The sequence below is a fragment of the Phodopus roborovskii genome, unplaced genomic scaffold, assembly GCF_943737965.1.
Source record: "Phodopus roborovskii unplaced genomic scaffold, PHOROB, whole genome shotgun sequence".
NCBI classification, from domain to species: domain Eukaryota; kingdom Metazoa; phylum Chordata; class Mammalia; order Rodentia; family Cricetidae; genus Phodopus; species Phodopus roborovskii.
This window is the reverse complement of record NW_026126406.1, coordinates 90,709-114,434: the sequence shown is the minus strand read 5'-3', so window position 1 is coordinate 114,434 and position 23,726 is coordinate 90,709. Positions and strand designations below refer to the sequence as shown.

The window sequence follows — 23,726 nt, the reverse complement described above, 5'->3', positions numbered from 1 at the left end:
AATCCCCAACTTTCATCATCACGATACCAAACAATAATAATTCAGGAACAGGAGGGCAGCAGGTGCAAGGGTCCTGGGACTTAGAACTCAGGCTCTGCTAAGAGGAGCATTCCAAGTGGCTGAACACTCACATCCCACCTTTTCTATAATCAACAAGGCAGGCCAGGCTTCCCTGGTGAGCAGAGGCAGGCAATCACAGTGAAAACCCATAGTTCTAGAAAGCCTTGAGTTTGAATACACACTGTCACCTTCTACCTGTCTGGTTAGCATTGGAGAGAAGTCTACTTTGCCCTCCTATGTTGGGATGTGGTATGTACTAGTCTGTGTGTGTGCTTGGCACGGCAGGGTAGTTATTAGATTGAGTTGCAAGCTGAGAGAAAGTTACTCCGGGGACCTAAAAAAAGTATCACTCCCAGTGAGCAGGCTTGAGGCCTTGAACCCTGGTGGGGCAAGGAGGCTTGAACATAGTCAGGCAGCCACTCTAGAAAGTTACAGTGACACTACCTGGAAGGTGGGCCCTCTGTTGCTGAGCTTCTGGAATGTCCATGAACAAGCGATCTGCGAGGCAAGGGGTGGTGGGATGCTTGATTGAAGGGTCTGTTTATCTTTTTCCTTGGAAGAAACCTGAGAAGACAAGATTATTTCTAAATTTCCCCCAGGCCGTAGTGTTCAATAGCAGTGCAATGTGTGTTAAAAGTCTCAGTTGAACTGTGTTTACCTAAACGGTAATGGGGTTAGAGTTTGGTAGATTTTTTTGAGGACAAATACAATTTTCAAAATGACGCTTACATACACACTTACAGAAACGTAACAGCACAAAGTGCACCAGGCTAGTGGAATGTATGGGCAATTCCATGAGGCCTGTTTCCTTCGTCATTTTTTAAACTAGAGACAGGCATTCACATAGACCATGCTGAATTTTTTAAACCACTACTTGGACCTTGGGCCAGTTTTATGATTTTACAGAATGGAGGTGATGGAAGCCAGAACTTCTAGATGCTAGACAAGCACTCTATCACCCTCTGAAATGTCCCCAGCTTTGCTTTCTTTCAAAGCAGTTATATCCCAAACAAAGAAGGCTGGTGGGTTTGTGCAGAGATAAGGATGCTCTGATTTTCAGATGGTGTAAAGTTTCTGGTGCTTGTTTCAACTAAGGCTTCCTGTTCGAAAGGAGATAAAGGAGTCAGCATTTTTCTTTCAGCCAGAGGAAAAAGTATGGTTCCATTTTGAACTGAGAGGAAGGAAGAAACTTGAAGCACAGAGGGCCGATGGGAATAAAGGTGGTAAAGGACAAAGGGGCAGATTAGAGGGTGTGGTTTCTGAGTGCACACTGGTCATCACAGGCACAAAGCAATGGAGAGAGTACACTTGGTGGGCTGGTACATCGAAATGCCCAGCCAGGGACATTCCCTTCCCATAACTGATTTTCTAATGCATTTGTCACTGTTAGTGAAGATGATTGACTTTGAAAGCTGGCAATGAGAAATGGGATCAGTGCAGTGGGTCCTTGGGGGACAGGCTACAGAAGCCATTGCACTAGGAGGGATTTTGACAAACAAGCTAGATGTAGTCTATGAGAAGAGGCAAGGACAACACGATAGGGAACCCTGGAGATGAGCAGAAGTTCAGGAAGCAGAGAGGACAGTGTCCACGAAGGCTCTGCTCGTCAGCCTTCTGATGGACATGGGACTGCCAGGAGGCCAGGACCTGCAGGCCACTTTCAATGTTCTGTGACAAATTGTTGAGCTGCGTTCTGCCCATGGCCTTGTCTTGGCAGAGATCTCAGTTTAAGCCACTGTGAGAGGTGGGAGACAGCCTGGAGGCAATTATGAGGTGGGGGGCCCTTCCTCTTCCCTCCAATCCTGTCCACCTAAAGAAAGACTATATCACAGTTGGCCATTGTGCAGAGGAAAAAGCTCATAGCATACTGAACGACTGAGGAACCGGTCGATAAGCGAATCTCCTGAGTGGGCAGAAGGAAACAGGAGGTTGTCCACTAGGGATTGTATCTGGCAGAGAAGTCAGTAAATCAGCTGTTGAGACATGAGGAGGTGTGATGTTCCATAGTCCCACAAATCTTCCAACCCTCTGTCCCAAATACAAAGTGACTGTTTTGCCCTTCACTCAACCTGGGGTGGAGTCCATCTGGCGCTTGACCCATTCCTCCGCAGTAAACCCCTTCACACGGCCGCCTTCCACATGCCAGGATTCCGGATCTGCAGTGAACACTGACACAGCAGAATCTCTCCACTCTGAGTGCACAGGCATGTGAACACAGAGCTCCCTGCCTGTGGACTTGGATGAACTAGCATGTGTACTTTGTATCTTCTCCTGCTCCTCAAACCAGTGAGGCGACAGGCAGCTGTAGGATGCTCCTCTATTTCACTCTCTAGGTGCACCAGATCATTCTCATTGGCTTCAAAACCAATTACTTCTTGGTTGTCTCTAACTCAAACCAAAAGAACAAATATCCCCCTTCAGTGTTTGCAAATGCAGAAAAAGGTTGAGGGAGAATCGCTAAAATCTTTTCTTTAATCTTCTTTAGGGCACATTTTAACTTCAGCATATTTCGACTTAGTGAAACACAAAGTCTCCTTGTAGGTCAACTGTTCCTTGTTAAAAAACATGGCGAGCATTTCAGTTGTAATTCATCACAGCCAAATGATCCAGGCCAACTTAGTCTTGAACCTGACATCCCTTTAGCATATTTCTTTTCTTTGAGGAACTGCATCAGGAGCTTTCAGTTCATGGGACAATGACAAACTTCTCACACTTGAAATTGGTTTTCCAGGTGAGGACACGCTGACCAGACATATCCGGGAATCCATTGTTTCACAAAGAAATTAAAAAGTAGTCTTTGTCCTTCATGTAGTCTAGGTATTTCTGAGAAAGTGGAAGAATGTTACCAAAAGAATTTTCCAAATCCAGTCCCATTCCATCTCTGGTGAAGGAGTAATTGGAATCTGCTGATGTGAGCCTTGACCACGCCCCTCCAGAATTCACCAGAGTGCACACAGCCTCTGAGACACTTTGGGCCTCTCTCTTTCCTTAGTTGAGTATCTTTCATTTTCTTCCTATACATCTCTCCAAGTGTGATTTCTCCCACAGAGAGAACCAGTTCTGCATAGTCTGGTTCTGATCAAGGCTGATGCTCATTTTGCTAGCACTTGCTTTGTTTCCCAGACGACATTGTTTCCTGTAAAAGAACAGAAATCCATTACAGTAGACCTAAGCAGTGAGAGCCAGCTCTGCTTTACAAGACACAGCGCAACAGTCTGAGCTGCTCTGGGCAATTAAGCGTGAAGGTCTGAAGTGATGTCTTGTTTAGGAACTGTTGGGTCAATTCTGAATACAATAACTAGTAAGCTTGCACAATTTTCAGATTCATTGTTAAGATTGTATTTGATCATCTTCTAATATTTTGAACTAATAAACTTCTTTATGTATATTCATCATTCATGGCACTGTGTTATAGAAGGGACATATAAAATTGTGTAGTTTTGTTTGTTTTATTACTTATATGTGTATGAGCGTTTTGCCTGCATGTATGTATGTGTACCACAGGTATGCCTGGTGGTCATGGAGGTCAGAAGAGGGTGTTGAATTCCCTCAGCTGGAGTTACTGGTGGTTGTGAACCACTGAGTAAGTGCTGGGAATCTGACCCAACCCTCTGCAAGGGTGACAACTTCTCCTCAGCACTTACCCAACTCTCCAACCTCTGCAGAAAGACACCAGAAGTGTGTGCGCGACTAAGCACATTCTGCTGTCTGACCTCTCTGTGATGTCCCCTTCCCATCTGTCCCCTATGTCCCCTTATACCGCTTCGCCACTTCTTTCATGTCTTATACATGCGCACGGTTTTAAGGCTGTGTAATAAATCTATAAACTCTAGGGAACCACTGAGTGGAAATATCTGAGGTTTGTCTTTCTGGAACTGGCTGGATTCAATGAGTGTGAGCATGTTCCTGCTCTCCATCCTCCACAGTGGTGGGGATGGCACTCCAAGGCTGCGTTTGTTAGGTAGCTTTCTCCAGGAGGCACACCTCAGCCCTCTTTGTCCTTTGCGTAGGTGTTCCCCACCCTAAGTCTCCCTCCTGGTGTGGCTTCTATGTTTAGTGGGTTTTTTTTTTTTTGTTTGTTTGTTTGTTTTGGCTCTTCATTTTCTCGGGACAGTTTTTTCCAATCATGTGAAATCTTATTTGTGCCCTTGTTTTGGAGCGCTTTATTCCTGCTTAGGACCCTCTGTGCTTCTGACTTTCCCTCCTGCATGGGCAGCTTCCTAACTCCCTTCCCATATGACAGTCAGTTAGTTCACATACTTTGGTTTCATCAGACGTCCTGGTTTGGCATGCTGTGTGCCCTGGAGAATGTCCCCTGAACACTCGAGTTGACCAGACCACTCCTAGCGAACATCTGTGGGTTCCCATCTTCTCCCAACATTGGGGAGTTTTCAGACATGATTTCTTCAAAGAACTTCTCAATTCCTTTGTGACCCTCAGGTTCTGGGGACAAACACAATCACCACGTTAGCCTTCCTGAGTGAGCCACATAATGTTGGGCTTTGTGTGGCTTCTGTTTTACATTTTTCAGTTCTTTGTTTCAGGATATTTGATCACACTGTCAAACCCAAGACCGCTTTATTTATTTGTTGGAAAACCCTGTTCCTAGTTTGGTGTGGCTCAGCCCTAGCACACACCTTTATTGCTCAAAAGAGCTTTCTACTTGAATATTGTAGACTGGTTTAAACAAAGCTGACCATAGGTGAGGAGGCAGAGCAAGCAACTATTTAACAGGGAAAAAACAACAACAACAACAACAAAAACCATAGAGACTAAGAGGGAGTCAGGAGGACAGAGAAAGAGACACCCGGGAAGTAGAAGGCTGGGACACTCATTAGGAGGAGTTTTGTCTGAGGCAGTGTAGGGAAAGCAGGCTCTCACCCGAGCATCTGACTCCCGAGTCTTTGTCGGTAAAATCAAAGAATTGACATTTAGTTTAAACAGCTTTTCCTATCATTTCCCCTGGCTTAGTGGTTTTATTCATCTTTCTTCAGTTTACAGATTTTTTTTCTGTCTACTCACTCTGCTAGTTGGTCCTTTCCAAATATTAATACCAATTGATAAGAAAGAGGCTCTGAAAGGAAAAACATCACTACACAACAAATCAATTTTCTCAGTTTCATTTTCTGTGGGAGGTTGTTTTGAACTGCAGCTGACTTTGCTGTTCTGACACTAGAGGGCACTCACATGCAGAAGGACTGCAAAGACAAGGCCTTCAACAAGAGGAGCTGTAGGGATGTAAGAGGGTAAGATGGGGCATGTCAGTGTCTTGGCCAATATCAAGTAAAATGCAACTTCTCATGCCTGTGCGCTGTTGTGGGGTAACCCCCACTGAACTCATTTGATTCCGGGGAATTGAGTTTTAAAGCAGAGCCCAGTTTGCCCTTGGCCCCAGCTTCAACCCTCAGCACCACCAAATACAAATTATCCTCTTGGTAGCTTTCAAGGAGGAACACACTGACCCTGTCTCAAAACAAACAAGAAACAAAGAAACAAAACAGAGGAACACTCTGGTTTGCTGAAACATCCCATTATGCAATGCTCTGTAGCACATTTTTTAATTCTTTCAACTTGTAACCCCACTGACTGCTCCCTGCTACCTTAACTTCTACTAAAATCATTTCAGTTTCTTTAGATCCCTTATATAAGTGAATGTATGCATATTTGCTTTTATGTGGTCCTCATAGTTACATAACATATTGTCATTCAGAGTCCTCCATGTGTTTACGAATGACTCTATTTCCTTCATTTTACGACTCCATTTCCAGACCACTGTGTATACTATATAGTCTGTGCTTGTCATCCACCCATGAGTTCGGTCAATTTTTTAAAAACATTCAGCAATGGCCAGGGATGCAGCTGTCTCTCTTTTATAATGGACTTCATCTCCTCTTGAACAAACCCAGTAGCTTTCTCACACTTGTTGAGGAGCCACTATGTTTTTTAATATCCACTCTAATTCACACTCTCAGTCACGCTGTACAAGGTTTCCTTTACTCCATGTCAGTGGCAACATTTATCTTTCATCTTTCTGATAACAGCCATTGCAGGGTCAGGAGCTGGATAGAGAGGCTCCATGGTTATGAGCACCTGCTGCTCTTGCAGAAGACTCAGGCTCCATACATAACATAAAATAAAATTAGTCTTAAAAAAGTCATGGTGCTGTAGGGCTAGCTCAGCAGTGGACAGCAAGGCTGCTCCTCCAGAGGACCCTGGTTCAATTCCCAGCACCCACATGAGGACTCTCAGCCTTCTGTAACTCCAGTTTCAGACAACCTGTTACCCTCTTTATCTCTACAGGGCACCAGGAACTCACATGGTGTACATACATGCATGCAGGCAAAACAACCATACTAATAAAATAATCATGATGGAAGCAATGAATTACACAGTCATTGTGACCAGAGCAAATCATATTTCACTGTGCTTCTTGCATCTCCATAATTGACGATTTTAACATTTTTGCCTAATGCCTCTCTTGCATCTGCATCTCTTGAGTCTGCTGTGAATGTTCCCCCAACCTCTATCCAGCCTTTGACTCCTGAAGAGACAGGGCTACGGGGGCTTCTCTTTCAGCACCCCAGCTGGGGGATCTGAAATGTTCTCTTTAGTCTGTTTTCAGTTTCCCGTATCTTTAGTGTGAGATGTAACTTCATGCTTCCCTGTGTAGAGATTCTTTTGACAGTTTCTGGTTGTAGGGTCAGCTCTCGGAAGTAGATGGGGCACTCTAAGGGGCTCTGGAGGTCTACCCAAACCCCTCCTCTCCTGCCTCAGTAGCCAGAACTTAGAGCAAGCATAATTTGGCAGTATGTGGAGTTAGCAAGGTCAGACTTCATGTTTGTGGCACCCACAGTTAAACCGGGGTCTTAGGAATTCTGTGGTTGAGCAAGCATAATGCAGCACCCATAACCTCTCCCCAGCCTAAGACTGCTGAGCCGTCTCAGTTCCTTCATTTCTTCCCAGCTCCTCCTGTCCAGCACCTTCCATAACAGGCCTTGTCCTGAGCCAGCATCCCGTCTAGGGACAGACAGAAGGGGACAGAAGTCTCATCTCACACCAGGCGGCAAAATGACAATGCCCCCAAGAGTTATTAAAACCCAGGAGTCCCTACAGTGCAGTCACATTTAGAGAAGCCTGTGGGCTAGCCTGGGACACTGATCATCTCAGATCAAGACCCCAGCTATCCACACTGTCTAAGGTTCACTTCTTCTACCTTCAGGAACACAGCTGAGACACAGTCTTTTAAAACAAAGGCAGACAACAGAGATCACCACTTTCCATAGCTTAAGTAAAGCCTACTGAACTCCTGAAGCCTTAGGACTAATTTACCAGGTAGTTCCTTCTTCTCTAATTTAGATTTGACTTTGGGGAAATTGCCTCAGAAAGGAACTGGGGTTCAAGGTGTCTAGTCAACTATTTTTTGCTGGGAAAGAGTATGATATTCCGATGTTCTTACTCTGCCACAATTGCAGGTTGGAAGATCCCACAGAAAGGGGACCAGGGGAGAGGAACAGAGTAAACAACGAAGGTTGGACCACTCTTTCTCTCCTGGGTTGGCCCTGTCATTTCCCTTGTCAAAGCAAAGTTCTCATTTTATATATTACAAATCCCACAGGGACTCATTTCTTTCTGGTCTAGAGTACAGTTCCTCCCCTTCCGGGACCCATGTTTTCTTACCATGCACAAGGTCAGGTCTCTAAGAGGGTGGGAACCCCTCAAGAGACTCTGTAGATTCACACAAGCCTGGCATTCATACCCCATCATGACCCTCCTCTTCCTGCCTCAATAACCAGCCTCAGAACATAATGGGTGCTCTCCCAGCAACCTCAAGTCCTCCTACCTCTCACAGAGAGCAAGGCATTTGCCCCTCACCACAGCTCTCGGTGTCTCCAAGCTCTTCAGCAGTTAGTGCTTTGATAGAAGAAGTCTGAAGATGTCCAGGATTCAAGATTCCTACAAGGAAAGCAGGTTGGTTTTACTTGGAGTGAGATGGGTTGTGCTAGCAACTCCCCCACCCCACATCCACCCACAAACAGTAGACAGGACCTGACATTGGGTGGGGGAAATAAGGAGAAAGACGATGAGGGGCAGGGAGGGGTTGAGGATGCTGCAATGGACCTGGTTTACTTAGTCTGTGTTTTGGAAGTTAAGTACCTTGAATCTCAGAGTAATGCCAGCTTCCAGAGCTGAGTGGCAGTCAGATCTGGGTGGCCAGAAATGGCCAGCTATATAGCCGATGTGTGAATGCTTGATGACGTGAAGTGGACTAGTTCCATGAATACTAGGGTGTCGGCACTCTGGACTTTGAGCGTTTAGTCACTCCAGGAAGTGTTATGAGGAACTCCATGCTCTATGCAATTCTGGTTGAAATGGACAAAAACAAGAACAAAAAGGACAATAAAGAAACAGAAGTGAAACTACATGGTAAAACATGGGGCAGGCATGTAAGCACATGTAAGAAGGGCGAACAGAGGCAGAGGTTAAGGGCAATTTGTCGCCTATATAGTAAATACCTGCATGAAAGAAATTCGATTTAATTGAAAAAAAAAAAAAAGAAATGAAGTTCTTGTAGTCTCTTAGCAGGAGCTCCCGCCTTCCATCTCTGCCAGCCTTCCACGAGCAGCCTCAGTCCTGGTGCTTCCTGAGCAGGTGCTGGAGGGACAGGAGGGAGGAAAGAAGTGACATCCTGAGGAGAAGGACAGGCATGCAGAGGGTTGTTGCAGCAGTGCAGGGCAAAGAGCATCCCCTTGTCCCTGCAAGGGGAAAGGCTCCAGTGGCCTGAAGGAGTCTCGAAGCAATGCACCAATGCATGCTTTTCTAGTTCTTTGCTTCTGTGAGTAATCTCAGGAAACTCAAGCTCTTGTTTTGTTTTTAGTTTTGTGGGGTTTGTTTTAGTGCACACACACATATTTTGCATAAACTGGGCTTTCCTGTGACATTTTCCTAAACACAAAGGACATGCTTTGGGTCATACTCATCTCTTTAGCTCTCTCTCTTCCAGTGCCAACAGAGACCTCAGATTTGGATACACGGGGACAAAATGTCCATCTCCTGGGGACTCTGTAGGGGTGCATTGTTTGGCCTGTATAGCTCCACCCTAGGCCTGCTCCTGCCTCAGCTGCCTGCTGCTGGGAGGGGAATGCAGCCCATACTGTCACAGTCAGGGACAGGTAGGCTGCTGCCTGGGTATGAAAAAAGTGAGTATGCTCCAGTCACTGCTATGGCAGAGGAGATAGTGTCACCGACTCCTTACTATGATGACTTATTCATAATTATATGTCAATCTGTTTCCCCATCTCCAAGAGAATTTGAGCAAGGAACTTCGTATGTGGAATTAAAAGAAATAAAATCCACAGTGTTGGGTGTTGAAGGAGAAGAAGTCTCCAGAAACCCTGATTTGTCAAGAGTCAGACACTGACGCAGGGCCCAAGGCTTGAGAAGGACACAGCTCCATTCTGGCTCTGCCAGGTAATGCAAGTCCAGGCAAAAGGCTGAGGGTTGCTTCCTTCCACTTCCCCATCTTTCCAAGGTTTCCGTTTCTTAGGAAAAAGAAAGCACAGTTCTCTTGCCTCCTGTCTCCACCCTTCTAATATCAAGAAGCTAGGGCTACTTCCTGTTGGGCAATAGTATTCCTTTCCAGTCAGTGTGATGTCCCTGAGCTCTGGCTTGAGACTGAAGAAACTGTATCAGAAGAGCCACTCACTGAGTCCCTGGCAGAGCAAGGGGGAGACCGTTTGGCTAGATCACTGACTGTGTTCATAGGTTTCTTTTGTGGTGAGGTGGCCTCATGCAGCCCTGGCTGTCCTTGGACTCGCTGTGCTGCCTGCCTGGACATGGAACTCCTAATCCTTCTGCCACCCTCCCCCACAAGGTCCTGGGATCATAAGTGTGAGCCTCCAGGCCTGCTGGTTTTCATCTCAATCTTTTCTCTCTTTCTCTTTATTGTTAATGGCTTTCTGTTAGTTAATGCTCAAAATAAAGGAATGCTTCTGCAGTTTTCACACATTTACAGCTTTGTCCCTTGCCCCATTTTTCTCCCTTATGTCTGTCCCCTCTCCCACGAGTCTCTTCAGTAACTTCCTTCTTCTTCCAATAGATACCTGTGATTCTACTTTTCCTGTAAAAGACAGCTGCAATGGTTTCTTTTTCCTCTTCTTATGAGTCTCTTCTTCCTCATCAGCTCATCCCCTTTTCTCCGTGCGTGGGTGAGTGGAGTGCGTGGGTGAGTGAGTGCGTGTGTGTGTGGTGCGTGGTTTTTGTGTGTGTGTGTGTGTGTGTGTGTGTGTGTGTGTGGTGATCTTTGTCTCTCTGTGTGTTAGTATATTTCATGTTAAGCACAATCCTATCACTGTACTATACAGCTCCATCTCTCTAGTAAATTTTACAGATTTGCCAATACTTGATTTACTACTCTGTAATATTTCAGTTTTCCTTTTTTCAACTTTATCATTTTACAATGGAATCTGAAAGGAACATGTAAAAATCTTCCTGCTCAGGTTAGAGATCCAGCTTAGAGGCAGAATGTATACCTATTATATGTGAAGTCTCTTGAGAAACTCTAAATGTGCACACACACACACACACACACACACACACACGAAGAGGGGGAGAGACAGACAGACACAGAAAGACACGAAGGACACGAGAAAGAGAGAGAGACAGAGACAGAGACAGAGAGAAGACAAAGACACAGTGTGTGCTAGGGAGACAGCCTGGGATGGTAACTCATAGGGTCCAAGTTGTATCTCCTAGCTCTTTGGGAGATGGGTTTCTTGGGGACACTCCAAAGGCTGCCCTAGGCAGACAAGTTTCATCTACCACTTTTTTTGTGCCCTCTCTTAGGATAATTATGGTAACTCAAGCTTCTCTGACTCACTGCTTTTTAACAGCCACAAAGTGTGAGGAGAAAGATCAGGCTGTAGAGTTGAGAGAAGGGGTGAGAAGTAAGAAAACAGAGGCAGTGAGGAGGTAGGCAGGAAGTTAGGCAAAGGGAGAGGCCAGGATGGCCAGGGAGCAAGAGGCAGGACCTCAGAATCCCCAGCTGTGGGTGCTTCTCCATCAATCAACCTCAGGCTGGTAAATGTGGTTCAACATCAGCATCTGGCCTGTGATCTCTTGTGCATGGGCTTTCTCTCTCTCTCTCTCTCTCTCTCTCTCTCTCTCTCTCTCTCTCCCCCCTCTCTCTCGGAGGAAGGATCAGGTCAGAAGGACTGAGAAGGACTGTGGTGGTTTGTTATTGTTCTAAGTTGTTCCCCAATAAAACACCCATTTGTCATTTATCTTGGGTCTAGTGAACTCATGACACCCATGCCTTCAGGGGGTAAAGAGCCTGTGGATGACTCAAGCTCCCTTGCTCAGAGCCCCACCCAGTCAAGGGAAGGCTAGTGGATCAGAAGCTTGGCTTCTGACATCTTCCCCGGTGCTCCTCCCCCACCTTAGGTAGAACAAATGTTCATATGGCTCACTTGTCACATACCTGCAGTTACTGCAACGATGCTGCATGCATTCTGATGCCTCCTGGCCTTTCCACCACTGCAATGTTCCTACTGCTGGGTCCTCAGAGGAAATTATGCTCAAGGCCTTGAACCTAAACTTGATCTACCAATGCAAACTTGTGTCCACCTGCTTATATAAGTGCCTTTGATGGACAGGCTTTCCCACCCCTGGCATTGCCAGAATTTATCATTTTCCTGAGTCATTGAAATTCCAGCTTTCATCTCACATGTGGCCAAACATTTAAACATTTATGGGTATCATATATATTATATATGTAACATATGCATACTCATACATACATCATGGAATGTCCTTCAGGTGAAAAAAAATGAAAGTATGTCATTTGCAGGATGGAAAACAGAAAAGACTAGAAAAAATCATCATGGTGAATAGAATAAGTCAGACCCAGAAATGCAAATATTTCTTACTTCCTCATCTATATGAAGAAGTTCGCTTTTTGTTGAGTGAGGGCAGTGTCCTAAAAGTGAGAGGATGAAAAGTGAGAGAAGATGGAGAGGGCCAAAGGATGATAAGTGTTAAGTGTTTTTCTTTCATTTGCAGAATCCACTTCTGTGTACAGACATATATGTGGACACCACAGGGGGACTGGGGACTAGTAAGGTGACCATCAGGAGAGAGGGAGCTAGGAAGGGAGGATAATGGAGAGATGAATGTGAGCGATGTACAATGGCATGTAGGTGTGGACCCATAATGCAGGTACTTGGTGTATACTAATAGGCACATGTAGGTGTGAACACGTAATGAGGCACATTTTTTTATATGTTGGCTAAAAAATCATTTCAACCCAAACAAACGTGGTTATCCCAGCTCCCTCCAGATCTGTGTGTACAACAGCAGGAGGCCTGTCTCAGGGCTCAGAAGGGTCACCTGGTCACCTTGGAAAACATCTCCTAACAATTTGCAATATACTGAAGAGAAATCAAGACAGGCTTGAAGGAGAGCCACACATATACTCATCCACATTCTCTCTCACATAAATAAATACATTTAATTAAAAAACCTTAAGAGTTTTTGGTTTTTAGTTCTAGAGGCTAAGCAAACATGGGGCTAGCAAATGCTAACATGCTTTTGTCCACTGATTAAAGCTACACCCATGAGCCTAGGTTGACATAGCAAAGTCAGCCAGTATTAGAAGAATAAACATTGTGCTGCCTCCTTAGTCTTCTTTGTTGCAGTAGGGAGATACCAGAGATTGAGTGTCTTAATAGAAATTCATTTCCCACAGTTCCTGTGGTTAGGGAGTCCAGGACCAAGATTAAGCAGAGCAGGGCTCATTCAGAGGCCTCTTTCTCGCAGCTTCCAGTCATCCTGTGCCCTCGTGGTCACCTGTACATAAGGACAGGGAAGCAAGTGCTCTGGCATGTCACCTCATAAGGACACTAGTGTCCCATGTGATGTCCCACCCTTAGGACTTGGTTTCACTTCACTCACTTCCTTAGTGGCATCATGTCCACATTAGGGCTTCAAAATAGGAACGAGGTGGGTGAAGATGACTCATTCAGCTTATAGCACTAGCCCATGACATTGATAAGATGAGTGACCTAATCTTCAATGTTAGCCTGGTTGCACTTAGAAGTTTCTAGGGCACACATCTCTGCTTTTTTTCAGTGAGAAAGTTTCCAAGAAGGTTTAGCTAGGAGGCATGACCCACCCTGGTATTGGGGTCTTTATCCCATGGTCTGGTGGCCCTGGGATGAATAAACATGGAAGTGCACCAGGAAACTAGCATTTGCTTCTCTCTGACTGCTCAATTTGCACACAGTAGACCTGTCACCTCATACTGCATCCCTTATAACTAGAGGCCCTCTTATCAGCAGTCCGTCCTTGCCAAGATGGACTCTGCCCTCAGGATGATGTTACAGCAACCAGAAATATAACCAAAGTGTTCTTCAGAGGGCAACAAGCAGAACTAAGCTGTAAATGTGTAATAGACATTGATTGGCTTTGGTGGGGCTGGACTGATTCATAGGTATCCAACTTGGGCCATCTAAGTTACACCCTTAGCAAACATTTTTATATTTTTTTTTACTTTTTTTAAAAGATGATTTGGGTGTAGCTTTGCCTGAATCTAGAACCTTATATAGTCTCCCATCAAACTCTTCTGTAATGAGATATTCACTTTGTCCGCACCTGTGGCACAGACCTCGCCTGTTGGGGGGTGGAGGCAGGGGTGCAAGTTACCTGGGGGAACTAAGTCTGAGGGCTCTTGCTTGTAGAATAGGGACAGGAGTACATCCGGAGGCATCCTTGGGACCAGGAACCTGTTGGTGTTCATCTGTCTCCCTGAATAAACATCTATTCGGCCTATTTGTTTCTCCTGATCTTTATTAAACATCAATATCTGGTATCAGAAGCCGGATCCGGATTTTCAGGGGACCTGGTTTTCACCCAGGTGGCAGATGCCGCTCCCTCCCCCCACCATCCCACCATCCCGGAACAGGCAGGGTTCCTTGCCTAACCAAGTGGACCTACCTCAGCTTGTGGGACTTTCACCTCTGCCCTACAACTCCTTTATCTCCACAGCAGTAAAGGAATTCTTTGCTGTAGCTTCAGGTGATGAAACACGATCCACAAAACTCAACAAACCCACATGGAGTTAATTGGGAAATCCAGGGGGAGGGGTAGGCCACTCAAAAGCCTTTGCCCTGGGTGTCAGCAAAGCACTCAGACATCAACGTGGTCGGTCATAGGTTGTGACCTAAACTCTAGACAGCTGTGTAGACTTTGGTGGCTTTATGGGACAATGACATCACTATGGACCCTGCCTGTGATAGAACCATTGACCCAGACATGGTCCTTGGCAGCAGCAGGGGCCAGGATGTCATGATGGCTCTAGATGCTCCTGCAGGCCACCCAGATTGGCATGACCCCCCATGGCAGCATGGCCCTCTGATAACAACATGGCCCCAGGTGGCAGCCTTGAGGACAGGCCTCTGCATGGCTCTCAGTGGCAACAGGAGCTACAGACATCAACACAGGCCCCCTTAGGTGCTTCAGGGTCTAGGACTGCTGTTCATCTATCAGCTTACCATCTACATCTGAGTCTACTGATGTTGTAACTATGGTCTACAACCCTGTTGCACCACAATCATTGTCCTATCGCTCATGCCATGGCCTGGTGGGACTTCCAATCTGCCTGCACCAGCTCTGCTCTGTCACCAAATATCGTTTATAACCAAGTGTCAATCATTCTATTTACCAATAAAGACTCTGGAGTCAGAGGTTGAGGCGAAAAGCTGCTCCTTTTTGACTGCAGACCCAGCAAGAAAGAGCGTCTCACCAGCCATCCCAACCAAGAAAGACTGCAAAACTCTAAGTCCCTCTGTACTCCTTGAGGTGCATCTATATCCATGTTCCTGGCTTCTCTATACTCTCTATGGCTAATTTCTGACAACTAATTGCAGGCCTGTGAGGAAGGGGGACTCCTGATTGATTGTGACTAGCCAGACCAAGAAGTATGGAGAGGAGCCCTCTGTGTCCTCCACCATCTCAGGCCTGAAAAGGACAGAGTGGCTCCTGGTTGATTGTGACCACCCAAGGCTTACCTTGCACACAGGAAGACCTTAATTTGATTCCCAAACAACATAATATGGCATGATTGCAATTCCAGTGTTGGGGAAGTGGAAGGCAGGAAGACTACTCACTAGCCATCATAGCCTGACTGGTGAACTCCAGGTCAAGGAAAGACCCTATCTCAAAGGATGACACCTGGTGTTGGCCCCTGATCTACACAAGCATGTGCACACATTTGTGCACCTCCCTCAACATGCATAATCACACACACACACACACACACACTGTGCTATATTAAATTGTAAGGGTGTCCTTTAAAGACTGCAATTAAACTCAACAAAGGAGATAATATCTTTTCAAAATAAACCCTAAACATCTTTTTTTTGTTTGTTTGTTTGCTTGCTTGTTTTGTTTTTGAAACAGGTTTTCCCTGTGAACTGCCCTGGCTGTCCTGCAACTCACTCTTTGTAGACCAGACTGGCCTTGAACTCACAGAGACCCACCTGCTTCTACCTCCTGAGTGCTGGAATTAAAGATGTGCATCACCACACTGGGCAATCCCTAAACATCCTGAACTCACTTGTGCATGGCTGATAAAGCTGGGGTCTTGGAGATCACCTCTAATCTCTTAGCAGCAACAGTTGGCAGAGTTTCTTCTGCCTCAAGCTCTCCTTGCTGGCTTCTTCCATGAGCCTAGGCATTGTCCTTTGAACTTCATCAGGGCATTCAACTGTTTGCTGCAATTCTGACTCTGAAGTCCCTTGCACACCCTGAGCTCCGGAGTTAAATTCCATTTTGCTGACTTTGGAAGTGAACCAGGGCTCTGAGGAATGACTGGAGGAGAAGCTAGAGGAAGGGCGGAGGGGAGCAGGAGAGTCTTAGCTGGTCAGTCTGCATGGACACAGACCATAGGCACTGGCACCTCTTTTTGAGCTGCCTCCTCCAGATGCTGCTCCTCCCTGTTCTGATAGCTTTTCTACATTCTTCTCTTCCTCCCAGTGACCCCCTAAAGCCCCAGGTCATTGGCTTGGCTTGCCCTGGCTCTCATGCTAGCCCTAGGTTTTTCCCTAGGAAGGAGGAGGGTGCATTTGTACCCACAAGGTTTGGTGTGGAGGAGGATGACCCACCGGACTGGGTTCACTGACTCACTTCCTCTTAGCCACTTCCTGCCCCAGTTCGTGACACCCTGAGAACAGAGGGGGTTTCCGTCTCTGTCCACTCTGGGTATTGATCTGAATATCCTCCCCCCAGACTTTGCATTCTTCTTCATTGCTTCCTGTCACCCCAGGATTCTTAAAGATTAAAGAAATCATTGTTGAAATTTGTGGAGCGATTTCCTCAGATCTGGCCTGGTGGTGACAGGAGACAAAGCTGTGGATTCCCTTCCAGACTAATGTGGTTTGAGCAAGCCAGACCCCCTGAAACAGCGTTCCCGGTGATCCAACATTCAAAACAGCTTGAACAAGGCAGCCTAAGTGGTGGATGAATTCTGATTCTGGACCACTAGTGGAGGGATCACTAGTGGGTTCTGGGCTGCACATCTCCCAGCAGGCAGTAGAGAGTCAGGGGTGGGCTCCCAGACAAGTTCACTGCAGAGACGCCCCAGTGAGCTGAATATTTCCGAAGTCCCTGCCTTTCACGACTGCTGTTGCTTAGGGAAACGGAAGTAAGAAAGGGTGACGGTGGGCGGAGCATGAGTAAAGCGCATTATGAAAGCTGAACAAGGAACCCGAATATATTGTGCAGTTCGTATGCGCTCAAAACCAGAATCAGTTTCTTAGGGCAGGTTTAGATGCAACAACTTTGGGAAGTATTACTATAACCAAGTGGCAAGTGGGATGATCACCACAGGATAGCTCTGGGAATCGCACAGAAGGCTCTAGGATCCTGAGGGCACGGAGAGGGCTCTCACCCATCTGCAGTTTCCCCCGGAGTAGTGCACTGCATGTCTTAAGCCCTGTGTTCAAGTGACTACCCGGGCACCTTTAGAGCCAAGGGACAGCCCTGCAGCTCAGGAATTCCAGCTGCTTTGGGGATGAAAAGGTCAGATTACTCACCCTGAGCGTGTTTCGTTCTGACCAATAGAAAACACCTTGGGCTTTTTCCCTGTTTCCAGTTTGCTATTTCACTTCCTGGATTGAGGGTGGGTGGTTAAAGGCTCGCACGTAGTTCTCAAGTTTCCAGTGGGGCCTGGAATTCAGGCAGGAGCACTCTTCAAAATATTGGGTGCAGCAAAGAGAAAGGATTTAGAGGTGAGGGTACAACCTGGGCTGTGGATGGTACTGCCAAGTAACAGAGCCCATCCTGGAAGACATTCCCTGGCCGGGATTTGTAGCCCTGGATTGTTCCTCGGGTGACTCCAGACTGCCTCACTTCACCAACGGTCCGACTGGGAAGCAGGTATGAGCCCCCGGACTCCAAACAACACAGCTAGGCAACCGCAGAACTCAAGGGTAAGTGGCCTCTTCGTTATAGCCTACTCGAGCCTCAACCCCCTTCTGCCCTTTCTGTCCCTCTTTTCCTTCTCCGGGTACAATCTAGTGGACCTGGAACCATATGGAGGGTCGTCAGTACAAACATTATCTCTCAGGGGACCTTGGTTAGTTTATGTTTCTACTTGGAACAGTGCCTTTTGGAGTCTTCATAGCTCAATTTGACGAAGTACAGGCTGTGGAGGACTTGGGCACCTCGTGAGCCGAGGGTGCGGCCAAATGCCTTTGTCTGCTTGCGGTGGGGGGAGGGCTTAAGAGTTCAGGCAGAGAGCTCCGGTTCTGCTTTGTGTGCGCCTGAGCTGATGAGGCAGCGCCTGCTCCTGTCCCAGTGTGCTTTCCCTGCCTGTCTGCAGTGCTGGTGTCTGAATGCCATGTTCTCCCCCTCTGAAGACAACTAACAAGACACCTTAAATCCCAAATCAAAATCCTAGAGAATTTTCCCCAGTGCACACTATAATTTCCGGGGTAGGTTTAAAGGTGGGGAATCCATGTGGTAAACCAGACTAAAAGATTCAGTGAGGTTAATGAATTTATATGCCAGGATTTGTGGCTCAACTGTCCTGTTTCTGAAGGATTGTGTCCCAGATAAATGAGGTGGTCAGTGTCCCAGGCTAGTCCATAACTCTTAAATATGACTGTATTGTGTCCTCCAGGAGTTCCAAATTTCCTGGGGACATGAGTATTGTTCTTTGGCACTTTGGTGTGAGAGTGAGATTTCCTGTCCCCTTTCCCATGTGGTCAGGATCCAAGGCTCAGGACAGGGCCTAATAAGGAAGGTGCCGAACAGGAAAGGCAGGGAAGGAATGAGGAACTGAGGGCTGCTCAGCAGTGCTTAACACAGGGTGGGGCCGCAGCTTTAACTCTTTACTGGGCAGAGAGGAAACTGCAACCTCCTGGGCAGTGCGGGCTGCTTTAGATACAGTTCACTTTAGCTGTGGTTTTCTTTTAGTATTTTAGAGGGGAGGGAGACACACAGGGTCTTGGTGTGTACCCTAGGCTGGCCTGCAATTCACTGTGTATGTTCTGCATGCCTCAAGTCACAATGTTCACAACAGCCTCCCAGGGCCAACACCATGCTAGGCTCTTTGCAGTGCTTTGGGTGGAGGTCTCATGGTGGTCTCTGGCAGGGCATTAGGGAAAATGGGCTCACTTCTGGGTGGCTCAATCACACCTATCCCCTCTTTCTGTGATTTCTTACCAGCCTGCAATTGTGGCAGAGAAAGGATATCTGAAGGTCATTGTTTCCTGCCAAAGATTACTGATTAGACACCCTGTGCCCAAGATCCCTTCTGAGAGAATTTTCCCAGAGTCAGGGCTATAATTTGAGAAGAAACTACCTGGTTAGACCCAGAAGTCCCTCTCTTTGCCTACCAACATTGGGGTGTTAGACACATAAAGTCAGCTTTTTTTTTTTTTCTTCCATTCTTGGCTTTTGATGTGGGTGCAGGTCCTCATGCTTGCATAACAAGCACATTTCCTACAGAGCCACCTCCCAGCCATAGGGACCTTAAGTTTGACTTCATGCTGAGGCTGAGGGCCTGCCCAGCTAATCAGCAAAGGGGAAGGAGGTGCCCAGGAGATTAGCAGAGCCAGTGACTTTCTTTTTTTGTTTTTGTGTTTTTGTTGTTGTTATTATTATTTGGTTTTGTTTGTTTGTTTGTTTTTCAAGACAGGGTTTCTCTGTGGCTTTGGAAGCTATACTGGAACTAGCTCTTGTAGACCAGGCCAGTCCTGAACTCACAGAGATCCACCAGTCTCTGCCTCCTGAGTTCTGGGACTAAGGGCATGCGCCACCAACGCCCAGCCGCTAGTGACTTTCTGAACCAGCCAGTTATCACCCAAAACTCACAAGGCTCAAGGCTCATGAACAACAGCAAGTCGTGGCTCATACAAAAGCAGGAGGCACATGGGCAGTATCTTCTGAGAAAGGCAAGAGCCTAGACAATAGACAAAGTCATTCACACACTTGAGGTGATCTCTACTTGTCAAAAATGAACTCGAACTTTTTCTCACACCACATTACACAAGCTGACTAAAAAATGAACTAAACATGTAAAGGTAAGACCAGAAAAGGAAACATAAGAAATAGAAAAATTACTAACAGAAAAGGAAACGTAAGAAATAGAAAAATTACTAACAGAAAACACAGAAGAGGAGTTCCATGACATTGGCTTTGGCAAAAGTCATTTGGATGTTGCCTTGATTAGCTTTACTGTCAGTGTGACAGAACCTAGAATTATCTGAGAAGAGTATATCCATTGAAGGATTGCCTCTATCTGATTGGCGTGTAGCCACATGTATGAGACTGTCTTGATAATTGATATAGGAGTGCCTAGACCACTTTGGACAGCCCTATTCCCTAGGCAGGGGGAATCAAACAGAAGAAAGCAAGCCAGCCAGCAACATCCTCCAGGGGTCCTGTTATATTTCTTTGGCTGTGAATTGACTTCTTTGGTCAGAGATAATGTTGTTTGGAATAGCAACAGGCCTGTCTTCAAGTTCCTGTTTTGACATCCTTCAGTGGTGGACAGTGATCTGGAAGCATTTGCAAATAAACCTGTTTTATCCCAAAGTTGTTTATGGTCAGGATATTTGTCACAGCAACAGACAGGAAACTAGTGCAGAGGTTTCCCAAGCCACAAGCAAAAAAAAGTCCCAGTGTAGACCTGCGATTCCATCAAACTGGAATGTACCCACACAAGCAAAGGAAGCAGTAAACAAAGAGAGACAATCTACAGAGGGAGAAAAGATTTGTGACACAGTCTAATAAAGGGTTAATATCCAGGTAGATAATGCACTTAGCCAAATGTAAATAAATAGTAATTGCAAAATGGACTGAATGGATACTAATCATAAATCATTTCAAAGCTGAACTAGACAGATGGCTCAGTGGTTGGTAGGAGCACTGGCTGCTCTTCAAGAACACCAGATTTCAATACCCAGTATCCACATGGGTTTACAGTCAACCTGAAACTCCAGTTCCAAGGGGTCTGGTGGTATCTTCTGGCCTCTAGGCTACTGCATGCACATGGCATCCAGAATTACATGCAGGCAAAACACTGGTACACATAAAATACCTAAGTCTAAAAAATGGTGTAACTAAAGCCCATGATACATAAAAGATGAAAACCACACAGATTCCACTGAGGGTTTATTTAGAGGAGGCTGAATACAATATTAAGTATTAGAAAGTGGTAAAATGAGATTGAAAATTGGAAAGGCTTAACTACACTTGTAACATTACATCTGAAAACCCAGTAGGCATATAAGTTCGGCTAATGAGTGCAAAGGCAGAGGGAAAGAACCACTTCTCCACCTGCACAGTGACTGGTCCAGTGGAACATACGTAGCCAAGGATTATGCTCTTGGCTCCACAGTACAGAATTTGCTGTCTCCAGGGTTTTTCTCATTCTAAAGGCTCTGTGTGTTTTACAGGAAAGAAATTCAGCTTGAAAATGCAAAGGCTGATAGGGAAATGGTCATCACTGTTGATCAAGAAACAGATTGTCCTGAGCTGGTACTATATGTAGGAGCCATCACACTTGGGGAGAAGCATAGAAAGAAAATGAAGAACCCTCTCAGAAAACGGGAGAGTGAACACATCTCTCAAGCTATGTGTGCTCTCCTGAACTCTGGAGGTGGGGTGGATCAAGATTAAAATTGAAAATGAAAATTATAGCCTCAACAGGGATGGCCTGGGACTGGATTTGGAAGCCTCTCTTTGTAAATGTCTTCCATTTGTGGGGGAGGCACCTAGACTTCATGGAGCATGGAAGCTACTTTTACATCTGTGTGAAACCCTGGAGTGTGGACATCTTTGGGTCACCGATTGGCACCCTGAGAACCAATTTGTACGTAAGAACCTGGTCATCCTCAGTTGAAGTGGTTGCCTCTGATGCTCTCGAGTTTCTCCAAGACCTGGAGGAAACTGGAGGGAGATCCTGTGTCAGACCAGAGCCTCCTGTAAGCAGAGCCTGCCCTGGAGTAGAAGAAGAGAGTCTCCTGGAGGACCTGGCTGCTGCAGTTTTCAACAAAACCCAATTTCAGTACCAAGAAGACGTTCCCTTCACCAGGTCAGCTTATGCTGAAGTGGCATTGCTTTCAGGAAACAGCTTCAAAACACATTAAAGAGCTTATCCCTCGAACAGTTTCTGCCTTTGCAAACACTGAAGGGGGATATTTGTTCTTTGGTTTGGATGGTGACAAGCAACAACTAATTGGTTTTGAAGCAGATGAAAGCGATCTTGGGCCCCTAGAGAGTGAAATAGAGGAGTGCATCCGACAGCTGCCTGTCACTCACTTCTGTGAGGAGCAGGAGAAGATAAAGTACACATGCAAATTCATCCAAGTCCACAGACAGGGAACTGTGTGTTCATATGTCTGTGCGCTCAGAGTAGAGAGATTCTGCTGCGCCGTGTTCGCTGCAGAGCCGGAATCCTGGCATGTGGAAGGCGACCATGTGAAGAGGTTTACCACGGAGGAATGGGTCAAGTGCCTGATAGCTGGCAAGCCAAGTTCAGGCACCACTGGTGCGTGAGTTCACACAGGTCTACTGGGCATGTATTAGCTGCTGCTCTCAAGGAACACATATGGTTCAATAATGCCATTCTTTTAACCTGTCACAGCTGAAGTACTTCATGGCCACAAGTGGGCTCATGGCCAGTGGGCTAAGCCTGCAAGTCCCTGAAGCTCTGTAACTGGAAACTGAGAAAGAAATGCAGTCATGAGATCAGGCTTCGTCAAGCTTGTGGGACTTTTTTTTTTTTTTTTTTTTTTGGTCTTAGACCTAGCCGAGGCCTGCCCCGAACTCACAGAGATCAACCTGTTTCTGCTTCCTGAGTGCTGGCACTAATGGTGTGCACCACCAACATCTGGCTTGACTTTTCTCCCTTCCTTTCTTTCTTTCCTTCCTCCCTTTCTAACTTTTATTGATTCTCTGTGGAACTATTGCATCCCAGTTCCACTCATCTCCCCCACCCCTCCAGAGCTGCCCTCTGCCCTCGCAACCTCTAACAAGAAGGAAAGCAATAAACAAAAAACTAAATAAAGATTTACAATGAAAAAGATCTCACCATGGAAGGTATGGTGTGTTGCACACAATAAACACTTTTCTAAACATCTTTACTTGCAAATGTTTATTTCAATGAGATATTGGTCTAGTTCCAAGCTCTCTGGCTTCTGCTGTCAATATTGGATCCTGCCCTGGACCCCTTTCAGATACCCTACTGTAGTCCTGTGTCATGGAGATCCTGCAACTGTGGTTCCTCAGGACCAGCCCCTTCACATGTTCCAGAAGGTCACAGATGGGGTAGATGCTGAGGTGAGCCAACTTATTTCTGTGGATCTGGGCCTGGGTGGTCAGCTGGGATGGCCAGCCAGCCCACCCACTCCCTTGCACCTGTGCCACCAGGGCCAGCTCTGCCCAATGCCCCTGTGAGTGGCAGGACCAGCTCACCTGGGTGCCACAGCTGGTCATGGGCGTGGCTAGCTTTCAGGCTCTGCTGCCCAGGAGAGCTGCATAGGACATTTCTTACCTAGTGATTGATGTAGGAGAACCCAGCCTCTGCATCGGCTCCTGCCCCCATATTTCTGCATGGTTTGAGTTCTTGTCCCAGCTTCCTTCAATGCTGACTACACCGTGGAAGTGTAAACCAAGTACATCCCCCAAAACTTGCCTTTTGGTCATGGTGTGTCCATGCAGCAACAGGAACCCTAACCAAGACACCTGCTTACTGTGATGTCTATGAGGAAATTCTTACTGTAGCCCACTGGCTGAAATCTCAGTGATGGAGTGAGGAGGGTGATATCATGGGGTGGGTGAGGCCATGGCTGTGGGGGTGTGGGATAGATTGACAGGAGCAGGTTTTTGTTTGTTTTTTGAGAGAGAGTTTCTCTGTGTAGCTCTGTCTGTCCTGGAATTCACTCTGTAGACCAGACTGGCCTCACACTCAGAAATCTGCCTACCTTTGCCACCCTAGTGCAAAGATTAAAGCTGTGTGCCACCATTGCTGTCCTAAGGAAGGCATATTTTATCCCTATTGCATCTGTGGGTCTTCTTAGTGAGGCCCCTTATGTCTCCATCCTGGTGTCACTCAGAATAGGTGAGCAACATTAAAATAAAATCACATATAGAAATGAAAATCA

At 46.3% G+C, this 23,726-nt stretch overlaps 2 pseudogenes; one reads left to right on the top strand and one right to left on the bottom strand.

Moving 5' to 3' along the window:
- Positions 1-504: 504 nt before the first annotated feature.
- Positions 505-4,489, bottom strand: LOC127218724 (ribonuclease SLFN12-like; annotated as a pseudogene).
- A 9,988-nt stretch (positions 4,490-14,477) lies between these two features.
- LOC127218721 (ribonuclease SLFN12-like) lies at positions 14,478-22,238 on the top strand (annotated as a pseudogene).
- Positions 22,239-23,726: the final 1,488 nt, after the last annotated feature.